The sequence below is a fragment of the Rutidosis leptorrhynchoides genome, chromosome 10, assembly GCF_046630445.1.
Source record: "Rutidosis leptorrhynchoides isolate AG116_Rl617_1_P2 chromosome 10, CSIRO_AGI_Rlap_v1, whole genome shotgun sequence".
Taxonomy (NCBI): domain Eukaryota; kingdom Viridiplantae; phylum Streptophyta; class Magnoliopsida; order Asterales; family Asteraceae; genus Rutidosis; species Rutidosis leptorrhynchoides.
The window spans coordinates 14,682,841-14,700,641 of record NC_092342.1 but is presented as its reverse complement, the minus strand read 5'-3'; positions in this window follow the sequence as shown (position 1 = coordinate 14,700,641).

Here is a 17,801-nt window from a genome sequence, read left to right as displayed (position 1 = left end):
AGTAGGGATGTTTGGGGGTGTCTAGCATCCCCTAATAATGGTAGTGTATATGGTATATTATCTTGCTCTGATCAAGAAAATTGGAGTTGTAGATCTATAAAATTAGAGTTGGAGACTTGTTGCAGTAGAAGAGCTGGTGTATTTGGAAATTAATAGATTATAAGTGAAGAAAAATTGGAGCTATTAATTTTAGGTTTGAAGAGCAGAGTCGAGACCTAAAATTTGGGGAAGACGATGAATTTTTGGTCAATTTTCATTTATAGTCCTTGAACTTGTAATATACACTTCATTTTGGTCCCACAAATTAACAATTAACAACTATACATTATATATATGAAATTTATGAAAAACTTTATCACATATTTCGTAAATATTTTCTTACAAATAACAAAATTAAACTAAACGATAATTTAAAAAGTCGCATGATGGTTTTTTTGTATTTTATTAATAAAAAATTCAGAGCAGTACAAGATACAATTAAAGTAAAATAAGAATAATGATTATGTTATAAAATATCTAGATTGTGTTATAAAATATCTAGATTGGATGTTAATTTTATTATTATTATATTTCTTGCATAGTAATATTTTATACTATAAATAGACATGTATGGTAACCATTTAAGGTGCACCATTTCTCTTGAAATATCAATATTTCTTCTCTCCTTCTTCTCTCTTTTTCTCTCTTTGTTCTTATAACCATTAAAGGTAGTTATAAGCCTACTGAATTATAACACGTTATCAGCACGAAAAGCTTAGTGTAATTAAAAGATATCTCAAACGATCACGAATCACTAATCAAGGTATGAAATTATTAATAATTTTCAGACTCGAATATATCAAATTTTGGACTACTAACATTTATATTTATGTTATTTAAGTTATATATGGTCGGTTATACCACCTGAATTATATTTTATGTAATCTAACTTTTACTAACTTCACTAACATTTATATTTATGTTATTTAAGTTATATATGGTCGGTTATACCACCTGAATTATATTTCTGTAATCTAACTTTTACTAACTTCACTAACATTTATATTTATGTTATTTAAGTTATATATGGTCGGTTATACCACCTGAATTATATTTCTGTAATCTAACTTTTACTAACTTCACTAACATTTATATTTATGTTATTTAAGTTATATATGGTCGGTTATACCACCTGAATTATATTTTCTGTAATCTAACTCTTATTAACTTCACTAACATTTATATTTATGTTAATAAGACCTCATGATTGTACGCAACACGTCATTTGACAACACGGTACTTTATGTACGCAACACGTCATTTGACAACACGGTACCATGGGTCGAGATTAATTCCGATCAATACGAATACGACGGGGTCTTTATATGTTATCTAACATTTATGATTACTTATGCAATTAATCATTATTTATTTCATGCATACTAATGTTTATTCTTAAATTTATAATTTTAAAAGTTAAAATAAAAAAATAGTTTGTATTTTTATTAAAAGTAAATCTTAAAAGTTAAAATAAGAAAAAGTAGTTTGTACTTTTATTAAAAGTAAATCTTAAAAGTTAAAATACAAAAAGTAGTTTGTATTTTTATTAAAAGTAAATCTTAAAAGTTAAAATAAGAAAAAGTAGTTTGTATTTTTATTAAAAGTATATCTTAAAAGTTAAAGTAAGAAAAAAAAGGAGATGGTAAAATGGAATAGTTTTTTGTCAAAAATGAAGTATTGAAAATGAAGTGGTCTCCTTCTATAACTAAAAAAAATAATATATACTTTTATCAAATGAATTTTTTTGTGACCGACAATTTCAAACACGAGTCCGTGTTTAGTTTATCAAGAATATCTCTTGCTTTGGTGAAAGGTCACGATCACGATATCAGGTGTTGTGAAAGAATTAAAAAATTGGTCAAGTGGCCTTTTAAAAACTAGAAAAAAAATTTAAACAAAAAGTTTTTTTTATATATTTATAATTTACGGGTAACGTAAAAAAAAAAAAGGAAGTTTTTTTTTTAAAAAAAAAAACAAAGAAAGTGTTTAAATGAGTTTTACAGAAAAGGGGGAAAGCAAAGTAAAAAAAAAACTTTTTTCCAAACAAAGGTAAATGAAAGTAGGACTTAATACAAGAAAAAAGTAAACATCTCCTAGACGTGATAAAATCTATCAATGATAAGTATTAGACTTGATGAGCTAAATGTGACAAAAATGTTTCAACATGTCTTATGTTAATTTTCTAAAATAAGTTATTATTATTCCGAGTTTAACACATATACATATGTTAATTAAAAACAACCTTTTTGTTCGTATGTAGTGTTGGGTTGCAATTTTGGTTGTATGCCATAATTCCATCCAGTAGAGTGACAATAGAAAACTTTTGATGATAATCAATAAAAAACTTTTTTCCAAACTTGTCAAATGTTTTGTTAAAAACGTGACCGTTGAAAAAAGGAGGTTGAATAATAAAACTTAAAAAACAAATTATTTTTTTAAGAGTGTGCATCAAAATGGCCCGTTTAATAATGGGGAGTAAAAATATAGTCAAATTGTTTCAACGAACAAGGGTTCAATTGGATGTCTCTTAAAAAAAAATCCGCGGGTACGGGTGATGGATCCAATGGATCCGCATCCACGACCCGCGGGTGCTATCCCTAATTGTGACAAGTACAAATCAACTAAAAGTCTAAAAAATAAATGCTCTTATAGGGACCAAATGTTCACAATAATTGCCTAAGCTAGATATGAAACAAATAGTTCATAAAAAAAAAAAAAAGGTCGTTGTGCGTTTTCGGGATGATAGCCGAAATACACTTACAAAAGTAGGTCAGCCGTCAATTCTTTATGGCCATATCAACGTAGATCAATAAAATCATTTATGGTTTTGATAAAAGATTAATTAAAAATTAATTGTTTTTTTGGTCTTGGATTCTCGGTAACAAAAGCAAAGGTTGTTTTTGGTTGCCACAACAAACAAGACAGAGGTTGTTGACTTTTATTGTTAAACATGGCACAAGTGAACAATAACAATAGATTATTGTTTTTGAAAAGAATAATGATGCGTTAATTTTATTGTATAAAATAAAATTAAAGAAAATGGTTTTCATTGATGACTATGAACAAACGCAAACAAAGTGTTTGTGGTATTTGGTGATTAAAAAAAAAGTGCATCTAAAGCTTCTACTGAAAATAATATGCATCTAAAGCTTCTACTGAAAATTAATGTGCAAGGTACAACGTATAACTATATGGTCAAATTCATTTGAGCCTTCGGAGTCACAAGTATATGATGTATATATATATATTACTCAATTAACAAAATAGTAAATCTAAATTAATTCATATGAATAGTAAAACGAAATTAATTAATTTACTATTCACATAAAAAAACGCATATGATAAAAAGCGCATCGCATATGATAAGCGCATATGATAAAAAGCGAATATGATGAAAAGCACAACGCATATGATGAAAATCGCATATGATTAAAAGCGCATATGGTGAAAAACACAGCGCATATGATTAAAAGCGTATATGGTGAAAAGGATATATGATAAAAAAAAAACACATATGGTGATTTATAAAAAAAAAAAAACACATATGGTGATTAATGGAAAGCACATATGGTGATTAATGAAAAGTATATTGTGAAAAAGAATCACAAATGTTTCTTGAAAGAATTCAAGGTAAGATATATGAACCAATTCATCCATCATGTGAACCATTTTGATATTTCATGGTTCTAATAGACGCATCTAGCGGATGGTCTCATATTTGTATGTTATCAAGCCGTAATATGGCATTTGCAAAGTTTCTTGCACAAATTATTAAATTGAGAACACATTATTCTGATTACACCATTAAAAGGATGAGACTTGATAATGCTGGTGAGTTAACATCTCAAGCATTTAATGATCATTATATATCTACAGGGATTGTTGTTGAACATCCAGTTGCTCATGTGCATACACAAAATTGGTTTAGCTGAATCAATAGATAAACGCTTACAGCTAATAACTAGACAATTGATAATGAGTACAAATCTCTCAATATTTATATGTGGACATGTAAATTTACATGCTGCGACATTAATTCGCATTATACCATGTGGAAGTCGTAAATATTTTCACTTAATACTTGATTTTGGCCAAGAGCCAAATATTTTCTACCTTAAAACATTGGTTGTGCAGTGTATGTTCTAATTGTATCACCACAACACAATAAAATGGTTCTTCAAAGAAAGATGATAATATATTTTGGATATAAAACATCTTCAATCATAAGATATATTGAACCCATGATGGGTGATGTTTTTACAGCACGTTTTGCTGATTGTCATTTTAATAAAACATTGTTCCCTAGATTAGGGGGAGAAATAAAAATAAAAAATAAAATGATGCTTCATGATGTGAACATCAATTAAGGTATATTGAACTCGCACAAAAGAATGTGAAATGAAAGTTCAAAAATAATGCATATGCAAGAACTTGCAAATTAATTACTTTATGCATTTACAGATATAAAAAAGTGACTAAATCATATATACCAGCGATAAATGCTCCAGCTCGAACTGAAATTCCAAAAGCTGGCAATAATGTCACTGTTGAGTCTTTGCCACGCATCAAACGTGGAAGATCAATTGGTTCCGAAGATAAAAATCCTCGAAAAAGAAAATCAGTTGATAATGAGGTAAGAGAAAGTGTTCAAGAAGAACCACAAATCAATATTCCTTCTGCAGAGGATATTGATAAATGTAAATACTAAAATTGCGATAAATTATGCAATATTATGGAACCGAAATGAAACTAAAATCTCTATGAGATATTTTCATATAATGTTACAATGACATCATGAATAAAGATGATGATCTGGAACTAAAATCTGTCATTGAATATACAAAATGGACATGATTGAGCTCAATGGAAAGGAGCAATAAGAGCTGAATTAGAATCGCTCGATAAAAGAAAAGTTTTCGGATCAATCGTTATCACTTTTAAAGATGTGAAACGTATGGGATACAAATGAATTTTTATCCGAAAAGAAATGTGCAAATGAAGTTACAAGGCAAAACTAGACTTGTAACTCAATATTTCCCACAAAGACCAGAAATGAATTAGGAGAAAAAATTATCCTCCTGTAATGGATACAATTACTTATTAGATACTTAATCAACCTGGTAGTTATTTAAATGCATCTCATGAATGTTGTTACTACTTATCTGTATGGATCACTTAATAGTGATATATATGAATATACCTAAAGAGTTAAGGTATCATAAGCATCTAATGTAAAACCCAAGGGAATATATTCCATTAAATCACAAAGATTTCTAAGTGGGTTTATACAAACGAGACGTATGTGGTATAACCGATTAAATGACTACTTGATAAAAAAAAGGGTATAAATATAAACTTATTTTGCACGTATGTTTTATAAAAACAATGTTCGGATATGAGATCGTAGTTGTTTATGTCAATGTTCTTAACATCATATGAACAAATAAAGAGATCTATGAAATCATTCAACTTCTAAAGAATTATTTTGAAATGAAAGATCTTGAAAAAATCAAGTATTACCTTGGATTGCAAATTGAGCATATGCCTAATGGTTTACTTGTACATCAAACAACTTATACCGAAAAGATTTTAAAACATTTTTTTTTAAAGACAAACTCATTGTTGTTAGATCACTCAATATTGACACTGATCTATTTCATCCCTGCGAAGATCATGAAAATTTTAACAGATCGGAAGTTCTATATTTTAGTGCAATTGAGGTTCTTATGTATCTTATAGATTATACAAGATCTGACATTTCTTTTGCAGTTAATTTGTTGACAAGGTTCAGCTCAGCCCCTACCAAAAGACATTGGAATGGGATCAAACAAATAGTTTGATACCTTCGGGGAACTACTGATTTATAATTATTTTATTCTAACAACTCGAAACAAGATTTGTTTGGTTATACAGATGCAGATTATTTATCCGATCTACATAAAGCTAAATCTCAAACTGGATATGTATTCCTAAATGGAGGCACCGCAATATCATGACGTTCTCAAAACAAACACTTGTTGCAACATCATCAAATCATGCCGAAGTGATTGCATTACATGAAGCTACTCGGGAATGATTTTAGTTAAGATCAATGATACAAATCATTATTGATTCTTGTGGACTAGAACGCTATAAAAGCGTAACAACTATCTATGAAGATAATACAGCTTACATAATACAAATGAAAGAAGAGTATCAAAAATGACAGAACAAAACATAAATGCTGACGAGGCGCTAAAGCTATAAACGGTCTTAATGGTCATAAGTTTGATGGAAAAGAATGGTATATTGGTAAGGCTCAGAAAAAGACTGAAAGGGAATAGGAACTGAAACAACGGTTTGAACAAACCATGAAGGAGACTGTAGACAAATCACGAGGGCCAAACTTGTACATAAAAGATTTAGATGATACAGTTTCAGATGAAAACCTCAGATTTTTCTCATATACTCAAGATATCGTAAAAGACAACCAGATTAAAATGAGATACGTTCAATCAACAACTCTGCTGATCTTTATACCAAAGCACTGCTAACTGCTATTTTCAGAACACACGTTCATAATATTGGCATGAGGCATGTTCAGAAGATGTAACAACTCAGGCGTTGCCTACTTGAGGGGGAGTCAACTTTATGCTGCACTCTTTTTCCCTTAGCTAAAGTTTTATCCCAATGAGTTTTCTTTAGCAAGGTTTTTAACGAGGCAGTACTAGTTATTCTCTAATAAAATTGTCATCCAAGGGGGAGTGTTATAAAATATCTAGATTGTGTTATAAAATATCTAGATTGGATGTTAATTTTATTATTATTATATTTCTTGCATAGTAATATTTTATACTATAAATAGACATGTATGGTAACCATTTAAGGTGCACCATTTCTCTTAAAATATCAATATTGTTATAATTCAGTAGGCTTATAACTACCTTTAATGGTTATAAGAACAAAGAGAGAAAAAGAGAGAAGAAGGAGAGAAGAAATATTGATATTGATATTTCAAGAGAAATGGTACACCTTAAATGGTTACCATACATGTCTATTTATAGTATAAAATATTACTATGCAAGAAATATAATAATAATAAAATTAACATCCAATCTAGATATTTTATAACACAATCTAGATATTTTATAACACTCCCCCTTGGATGACAATTTTATTAGAGAATAACTAGTACTGCCTCGTTAAAAACCTTGCTAAAGAAAACTCATTGGGATAAAACTTTAGCTAAGGGAAAAAGAGTGCAGCATAAAGTTGACTCCCCCTCAAGTAGGCAACGCCTGAGTTGTTACATCTTCTGAACATGCCTCATGCCAATATTATGAACGTGTGTTCTGAAAATAGCAGTTAGCAGTGCTTTGGTATAAAGATCAGCAGAGTTGTTGATTGAACGTATCTCATTTTAATCTGGTTGTCTTTTACGATATCTTGAGTATATGAGAAAAATCTGAGGTTTTCATCTGAAACTGTATCATCTAAATCTTTTATGTACAAGTTTGGCCCTCGTGATTTGTCTACAGTCTCCTTCATGGTTTGCTCAAACCTTTGTTTCAATTCCTATTCCCTTGTAGTCTTTTCTGAACCTTACCAACATACCATTCTTTTCCATCAAACTTATGACCGTTAAGACCGTCTATGGCTTTGGCGCCTCGTCAGTATTTATATTTTGTTCAGTCACTTTTGATACTATTCTTTCATTTGTATTATGCAAGCTGCATTATCTTCATATATAGTTATTGGTGAAGATAGTTGTTGGTCTTTTATAGCATTCTAGTCCACAAGAATCATTAATGATTTGTGTCATTGATCTCAACCAAACACATTTTCGAGTAGTTTCATATAATGCAATCACTTCGTCATGATTTGATGATGTTGCAACAAGTGTTTGTTTTAAGAACGCATGATTTTGTGGTACCTCCATTTAGGAATACATATCGAGTTTGAGATTTATCTTTATGAGGATTTGATGAATGACCTGCATATACATAATCAACCAAATCTTGTTTTGAAACGTTAGAATAAAATAATTTTAAATCAGCAGTTTCTCAGGGGTATCAAAATATGTGTTTGTCCCATTCCAATGTCTTTTTGTAAGGGCTGAGTTGAACCTTGTCAACAAATTAACTGCAAAAGAAATGTCAGGTCTTGTACAATTTGTAAGATACATAACAGCCCCAATTGCACTAATATATGGAAGTTCTGATCCTTTAATATCTTCATGATCTTCACGGGGATGAAATGGATCATTGTCAATATTGAGTGATCTAACAACCAATTGGTTTTATCTTTAAAAAATGTTTTAAAATCTTTTCAGTATAAGTTTTTTGATGTACAACTAGACCATTAGGCATATGCTCAATTTGCAATCCAAGGTAATACTTGGTTTTTTCAAGATTTTTTTTTATTTCAAAATAATTCTTTAGAAGTTGAATAATTTCATAGATTTCTTTATCTGTTCATATGATGTTAAGAACATTGACATAAACAACTACGATTAGATATCCGAAACATTGTTTTTTATAAAACATACGTGCAAAATAAGTTTATAAGTATACCCTTTTTTTTATCAAGTAGTCATTTAATCGGTTATACCACATACGTCCCGTTTGTATAAACCCACTTAGAAATCTTTGTGATTTAATGGAATATATTCCCTTGGGTTTTACATTAGATGCTTATGATACCTTAACCCTTTAGGTATATTCATATATATCACTATTAAGTGATCCATACAGATAAGTAGTAACAACATTCATGAGATGCATTTAAATAACTACCAGGTTGATTAAGTATCTAATAAGTAATTGTATCCATTACAGGAGGATAATTTTTCCTCCTAATTCATTTCTGGTCTTTGTGGGAAATATTGAGTTACAAGTCTAGTTTTGCCTTGTAACTTCATTTGCACATTTTTTTCGGATAAAAATTCATTTGTATCCCATACGTTTCACATCTTTAAAAGTGATAACGATTGATCCGAAAACTTTTCTTTTATCGAGCGATTCTAATTCAGCTCTTATTGCTCCTTTCCATTGAGCTCAATCATGTCCATTTTGTATATTCAATGACAGATTTTAGTTCCAGATCATCATCTTTATTCATGATGTCATTGTAACATTATATGAAAATATCTCATAGAGATTTTAGTTTCATTTCGGTTCCATAATATTGCATAATTTATCGCAATTTTAGTATTTACATTTATCAATATCCTCTGCAGAAGGAATATTGATTTGTGGTTCTTCTTGAACACTTTCTCTTACCTCATTATCAGCTGATTTTCTTTTTCGAGGATTTTTATCTTCGGAACCAATTGATCTTCCACGTTTGATGCGTGGCAAAGACTCAACAGTGACATTATTGCCAGCTTTTGGAATTTCAGTTCGAGCTGGAGCATTTATCGCTGGTATATATGATTTAGTCACTTTTTTATATCTGTAAATGCATAAAGTAATTAATTTGCAAGTTCTTGCATATGCATTATTTTTGAACTTTCATTTCACATTCTTTTGTGCGAGTTCAATATACCTTAATTGATGTTCACATCATGAAGCATCATTTTATTTTTTATTTTTATTTCTCCCCCTAATCAAGGGAACAATGTTTTATTAAAATGACAATCAGTAAAACGTGCTGTAAAAACATCACCCATCATGGGTTCAATATATCTTATGATTGAAGATGTTTTATATCCAAAATATATTATCATCTTTCTTTGAAGAACCATTTTATTGTGTTGTGGTGATACAATTGGAACATACACTGCACAACCAATGTTTTAAGGTAGAAAATATTTGGCTCTTGGCCAAAATCAAGTATTAAGTGAAAATATTTACGACTTTCACATGGTATAATGCGAATTAATGTCGCAGCATGTAAATTTACATGTCCACATATAAATATTGAGAGATTTGTACTCATTATCAATTGTCTAGTTATTAGCTGTAAGCGTTTATCTATTGATTCAGCTAAACCAATTTTGTGTATGCACATGAGCAACTGGATGTTCAACAACAATCCCTGTAGATATATAATGATCATTAAATGCTTGAGATGTTAACTCACCAGTATTATCAAGTCTCATCCTTTTAATGGTGTAATCAGAATAATGTGTTCTCAATTTAATAATTTGTGCAAGAAACTTTGCAAATGCCATATTACGGCTTGATAACATACAAATATGAGACCATCCGCTAGATGCGTTTATTAGAACCATGAAATATCAAAATGGTTCACATGATGGATGAATTGGTTCATATATCTTACCTTGAATTCTTTCAAGAAACATTTGTGATTCTTTTTCACAATATACTTTTCATTAATCACCATATGTGCTTTCCATTAATCACCATATGTGTTTTTTTTTTTTATTTTTATAAATCACCATATGTGTTTTTTTTTTTTTTTATCATATATCCTTTTCACCATATACGCTTTTAATCATATGCGATTTTCATCATATGCGTTGTGCTTTTCATCATATTCGCTTTTTATCATATGTGCTTATCATATGCGATGCACTTTTTATCATATGCGCTTTTTATGTGAATAGTAAATTAATTAATTTCGTTTTACTATTCATATGAATAAATTAAATTTACTATTTTGTTAATTGAGTAATATATATATACATCATATACTTGTGACTCCGAAGGCTCAAATGAATTTGACCATATAGTTATACGTTGTACCTTGCACATTAATTTTCAGTAGAAGCTTTAGATGCTGTAGCGACCCCGACAAATCGTCAAATGACGGCGTCATCTACGTATGGTCCCATTACATGGTCGTAAGTCTTTATAACAAAGTTTGACCGAAAGGTATGTCGCATTCATTTCATACATAAGGGTGTTTCAAAGTTTACAAAAGTAGTTTCCATAACAAGTACATAACAATGTTTAAAGTTTGTATGAAACACGTGCGACACGATTAAAAGTAGTCAAAAAGACGTTCCACGTAAGCAAGTATACTCGACATCCAATGCAAGTATCAAATAGTATGTGCGGAAGCATGTATCACCTAATGTTCAAGGACCTGAGAAAAACATAGAGAATCTGTCAACGAAAACGTTGGTGAAATCATAGGTTTAAATAAGTAAATGAGTAATAGTAAGTTGAACCACAAGATTTGCAACATCGATAAAGCCATAGTACATTCTAAAAGTTAATATTCACGAGCACCCAATTATCAAAGCTTAACGTTCCGTCCGTTGAATACCCCATCAATTAGTGCTAGAACAACACTGTTCCCGAAAATATATTTCATTCGTAAACGGTAGCGAACCGTTTGAATGATGGTTTGTCAAACCCATATGGCCATATAACATAAGTTCTCGCTTACACCATCTGATGTAACTAATGATAATCGGATTGAGGATTTTCGTTCTAAACTCGTATGTAGAATGTTTGTTTTCCCGTTCTTGTGTTCACTTAGTTCAAAAGAATCGTTTATGTTTTCTCATCCCAAAAGTAAGTTTAAAAGAGTAAAAGTGGGACTATGATCTCACCTTGTATGCACGAACCAAAAAGTACTTCGACAAGTAACGTGTGCAAAGAACAATGCTAGTCTTGACCTAAACAAATAGGTTGTATTAATAACGGTAACCACGATAGGTCAAAGATGTTCAATTAGTCCTATGGCTCGTTACGACTCGATTATTTAGCATGTGAAATCAAATTGTCAAGTTTCATGCAAGATACAAGTATATAAACAAGTTAGGAAGGTTGCAAAAATCATTTGGTTAAGTTTGACAAAAAGTCAAACTTTGGTCGGTCAAAGTCAACGAAAAAGTCAACACGCTCGGGTCGTGTCCCGAACTATTTTTCTGAGGTTTTTAATCATGTGTGAGCATGCTAGGACAAGTTACATGTGAATCGGAGGTGCGTAGCATAGCAAACATTATTCGAAAATTGACCAAATTGGACAGACCCAATCGGCGCGCCGCGCGGGGGGTATGGCGCGCCGCGCCACCCTGCTGCTTCAGCTATTTTTCTGCTTTTTAAATGTGCACGAACCAAAACCAATTCTAACACAATTCTTGACCCGCAAACGCTTATAACGCCTATCATACATCGTTGGAAGGGTATTTTGACAAGGAATGCAACTAAACACATATCATCAATCAAGCTTGCACTTATGATAAACAAAACCGCATTTAATGTTCCATAATCAATGCATTCAAGTCAATATTGCAATTTAATGATTTGGCAACCAAATTACATGTACAATATGCCGTTTCGAAGGTAATTAAGCATACAACACAACCTAACACTTACAATTAACATCTCATGTCATTTAATGCATCAAAAATCCATTCCTAGTTCGTGAAACCCTAACCAAAAGTCACCAAATTTCATAATCAAGTTTAAGGGGTTTCTTGATCAATCTTTACATCATAATGGAGCTAGTAACACTAAGAACAAGATTAAAACATGAAGTCTTAGCATCTAACAACATATGAACACTTAAAACTCAAGATTAAGCATGTTAACTTTCCATATGAACTAGTTACACCAAAATGGCAAGAACAAGCATACAAATCACATAAACAAACTAGACTTGAGCCATAGACACTAATTAACAACCTTTTAACTCAAAAATCTCAAGAACACATAAAATTAGTGATTTTAGAAAGTTACCCAAATGTAATGAGGTTGGTATGGAATCGAAGAGGAGATCACGAGGAGTTCAAATACGTAATTTGTTTGGCAAGATAATCACTAGCTCGATTTAAGATGATGATTCTTTGATGGAGCAAATTTAAGGAAAATGTGAAAGTAGGAGAAATAAAGGAAAATGAAATGAAAATGTGAATGAGTGGATAGAAAGGGTGTTGACCACCACTTTGACCTAGTGGTTTCTTTGACACTTTGACAAGTTTAGTCCCTCATGTTTTAATCGGGTGCGTTAAGTTACCTAAACAAGATAATTTGAAACGCGTATCAACGAGACGTGTTATAAACATATAACGGAACATAAATAGTTAAACGGAAAAGTAAACGGAAAAAGGCGGGATGTTACATTATCTACACCTTAAAAGAAATTTCGTCCCGAAATTTAAGTAGGCGTAGTAGTCGTTGTTTCTTCCTCGCGGTCTTGCGTTTCCGAATTCACGAATAGGTGAGGATACTTCCTTTGCATTTGATCTTGTCTTTCCCAAGTAAACTCGGGTCCTCTTTTGGCATTCCAACGAACCTTGACAATCGGAATTCGGCTTTGTTTCAATGTCTTGACGGAGGTGTCTACAATTTCAACCGGTTCCTCCACAAAATGAAGTTTGTCATCGATAGTAAGTTCTTCGAGAGGGATGACGATATCGGGTTCGGCAAGACACTTTTTCAAGTTAGATACATGGAAGGTAGGATGAACGGAGTTCAATTGAGGCGGAAGATCTAAACGATAAGCAACGGTTCCAATACGCTCCAAGATTTCGAAAGGACCAATATACCGCGGATTTAGCTTCCCGCGTTTCCCAAAACGGATTACACCCTTCCAAGGTGCGACTTTCAACATTACTCGGTCACCGACTTGAAATTCAAGATCGTTGCGTCGTTTGTCGGTATAGCTCTTTTGACGACTTCGGGCCGTCCTAAGCCTATCTCGGATTTGAACGATTTTCTCGGTGGTTTCGTGAATGAGTTCGGGTCCGGTGATTTGCACGTCGCCTACCTCGGCCCAACAAAGAGGTGAACGACATTTGCGGCCATATAGCGCTTCAAAAGGTGCGGCTTTAATACTCGCGTGATAACTATTGTTGTAAGAGAACTCGGCGAGAGGTAAGTGCTTGTCCCAAGCTTTTCCGAAATCAACCACGCAAGCTCGTAACATGTCCTCTAAGGTTTGAATTGTACGTTCGCTTTGTCCATCGGTTTGAGGATGATATGCGGTGCTCATGTCTAAACGCGTTCCCAACGCTTCTTGCAATGTATGCCAAAATCTAGAAACGAAACGGCCATCTCGGTCGGAGATAATCGATAAAGGTACACCGTGTCGGGCTACGATCTCCTTAATGTAAAGTTGTGCAAGTTTCTCCATTTTGTCCGTTTCTTTCATGGCAAGGAAGTGTGCGGATTTGGTGAGACGGTCAACAATAACCCAAATGGTATCATAACCGCCCGTCGTTTTTGGTAGCTTGGTGATAAAATCCATCGTTATCCTTTCCCACTTCCATTGCGGGATCTCGGGTTGTTGAAGTAGTCCGGACGGTCTTTGGTGTTCGGCTTTGACTTTGGAACATGTCAAACACTTGGAAACATAAGTGGCTACGTCCCTTTTGATGTTCGGCCACCAATATAGTTGTTTAAGGTCGTGGTACATCTTATTGGCACCGGGGTGAATCGAGTATCGTGACTTATGGGCTTCATCTAAAATAAGGCTTCGTAGATCCCCATAACTAGGCACCCAAATTCTTCCGGCGAAATATCGGAGTCCGTTTTCTTTAACTTCGAATCGAGAGGTGAGGACGTTCAAGTGTTCGAGAGAGATGTTTTCATCCTTGAGAGCCTCATCTTGGGCTACCCGAATTTGGCTATTTAGGTTGGTGTGAATGGTGATGTTTAAAGCTCGGACACGGAGAGGCACCGCTCTTTCTTTTCGACTTAAGGCATCGGCTACTACATTTGCCTTCCCGGGATGGTAACGAAGCTCGCAATCGTAATCGTTTAAGGTTTCAATCCACCTTCGTTGTCTCATGTTTAGTTGTTTTTGATCGAAAATGTGTTGAAGGCTTTTGTGATCGGTGAAGATAGTACTCTTGGTTCCATAAAGATAGTGTCTCCACATTTTAAGTGCAAAGACAACGGCTCCGAGTTCGAGATCATGTGTCGTATAGTTTCGTTCATGAATTTTGAGTTGTCGAGAAGCATAAGCAATGACTTTCGTTCGTTGCATCAATACACACCCAAAACCATGTTTTGAGGCATCGCAATATACAACAAAGTCATCATTGCCTTCGGGAAGTGACAAGATAGGAGCGGTGGTTAGCTTCGTTTTCAAGATTTGGAATGCGGATTCATGTTCGGTCGCCCAAATGAATTTCTTTCCCTTGTGAGTCAATGCGGTTAGAGGACGTGCAACCAAAGAGAAATTTTCGATGAATCTACGATAGTACCCGGCGAGACCCAAAAATTGACGAATGTGAGTAGGAGTAGTAGGAGTCTCCCATTTGCTAATGGCTTCGATTTTCGTTGGATCGACTTTAATACCTTGGTCACTTACAACATGACCAAGAAATTGAACTTCCTTTAACCAAAATTCACACTTGGAGAATTTGGCATAGAGTTGTTCTTGTCTTAAAAGTTCAAGCACAAGTCAGAGATGTTGTTCGTGCTCTTCTTCATTTTTAGAATAGATCAATATGTCATCAATGAACACAATAACGAATTTATCGAGATACGGTTTGCACACGCGGTTCATAAGATCCATGAACACCGCCGGTGCGTTAGTGAGACCAAATGGCATGACAAGGAATTCATAACTACCATAACGAGTTCGGAAAGCGGTTTTGGAGACATCCTCCCCCTTAACCCTCAATTGATGATAACCCGAGCGGAGATCGATTTTCGAATATACACAAGACCCTTGTAGTTGATCAAAGAGGTCATCGATGCGAGGAAGAGGATATCGGTTCTTAACCGTCAATTTATTTAGTTCACGATAATCAATGCACATTCGTAGGGATCCGTCTTTCTTTTTAACAAACAAAATCGGAGCGCCCCAAGGTGAATGGCTAGGTTGGATAAAACCACGATCAAGTAGTTCTTGGATTTGACTTTGCAATTCTTGCATTTCAGATGGAGCGAGTCTATATGGTGCACGCGCTACGGGTGCGGCTCCTGGAATAAGATCGATTTGAAATTCAACCGGTCGATGAGGTGGAAGACCTGGTAATTCGTCGGGAAATACATCGGAATAGTCACTAACAATTGGCACATCATCGATGTGCTTCTCATCGGACTCGACTTTCTTAACGTGAGCAAGGATCGCAAAACAACCCTTACGGAGTAGTTTTCTAACTTTAATACTCGAAACGAGGTTGAGTCCGGTGCAACTCTTATCGCCATAGACGATCAAAGGTTCACCATTCTCGATAGGAATTCGGATTGCGTTAAGATCACAAAGAATGTGAGATTTCGTTTTGACTAACCAATTCATACCGATTATTACATCAAAGCTTCCTAGTTCCATGGGTATCAAGTCAATTTCAAATTTCTTACCCAAAATGTTCAAAGTACACCCCCGGTAATATGTGTCGGCACTCAAGAGTTTTCCGTCGGCCACTTCGATGGAATAAGTAGTATCTAAAGGGTGTGGTGGAGTGCAAAGGGTAGGAGCTAAAGTCTTGGACACAAAACATTTATCGGCACCCGAATCGAATAAGCAAGTAACATAAGAGTTGTTGAGAAGAAACGTACCCGTGACTAGTTCATTGTCATCTCGGGCTTCCTCGGTGTTGATGTTAAAGGCTCGGCCTCGGTTGTTGGGGTTGGCTTTCTTTTTCGGGCATTCGTTCTTATAATGGCCCGTTTGGCCACATTCATAACAAGTGACCGTCCTTGGAGGATTGGGCCCCTTTCGAGCGACGGGGGCGGTGCTTGTGCAATTGTTGGCCCTATGACCAACTCCTTGGCAACGGTGACAAATTAGCTTGTTACATTCGCCGTAATGATGTTTGTGGCACTTGTTGCACAAAGGTAAGTTTCCGACATAACCCTTCTTGCCGTCGTTGTTGAAGGGCTTTTTGGTGAAGGTGTTGTTGTTGTAGTTGGTTGATGGAGTGGCTTCCCATTTCCTTTTGTTGCCACCCGACTTGTCCTCGGCCTTAGGAGCCGGCACTACGATTTCGTCAACCGTTTCAATTAGTTGGCGAGCCATGTTCATAGCGGCTTGATGAGTAATGGGTTTGGATGACATCACCCCTTGTTTGATGCTTTTTGGAAGACCGAGCATGTAGAGCTCAATCCTTTGAGATTCGGGGTTAACAAGATTAGGACACATCAAGGATAGTTCGGCGAAGCGTTGATTATAAGCTTTAAGATCGTTTCCGACCGCTTTCAAAGCTCTTAGTTCTTCTTCAAGCTTTCGGGTTTCTTCGCGCGGAAAATATTCGACAATCATCCTTTCCTTCAAATCGGTCCAAGAGAGGGCATGAGCTTCATCGGTACCCACCGATTGAACATAGGTGTTCCACCAAGTGAGAGCAACACCAGAGAACGTGTGGGTGGAGTATTTGACCTTGTCTTGATCACGACAACCGCTTATGCTAAAGACGGCCTCGGTTTGTTCAAACCAACGAGTAAGCACAACCGGTCCACCGGTTCCATCATAAGTGTGAGGTTTGCACCCCATGAAAGCTTTGTAGGAGCATCCCTCGTTTGAGTTACCGGCCCCATTGTTGTTGTTGTTGTTGTTGTGGTTGTTGTTATTGTTATTGTTGTTGGAAGAGTGACCGGCCATGGCCGCATCTACGGCGGTAGCTATCATCCGTTCGAGAGCTTGTTCGGGAGTTTCATTGCGGCGTACACGACGAGGAGCCATTGTTCCTTCAAAACAAAAGAATACCGTTGGTTAGTATTCTAAATAATACTAACCGTGATATGGGATAAAGATAGAGAGAAAATTATCCTTGACCCGCCTTAAATTCTTTATGTCATAATGTCGGTATGTTCATATGAGTCACCGTAATATAATTTCCGGGAATTATATTACCCTAATTCATATGTGCATTCGACATTACATCATATAGTCAAGGTGGCGTGTCAATTAAA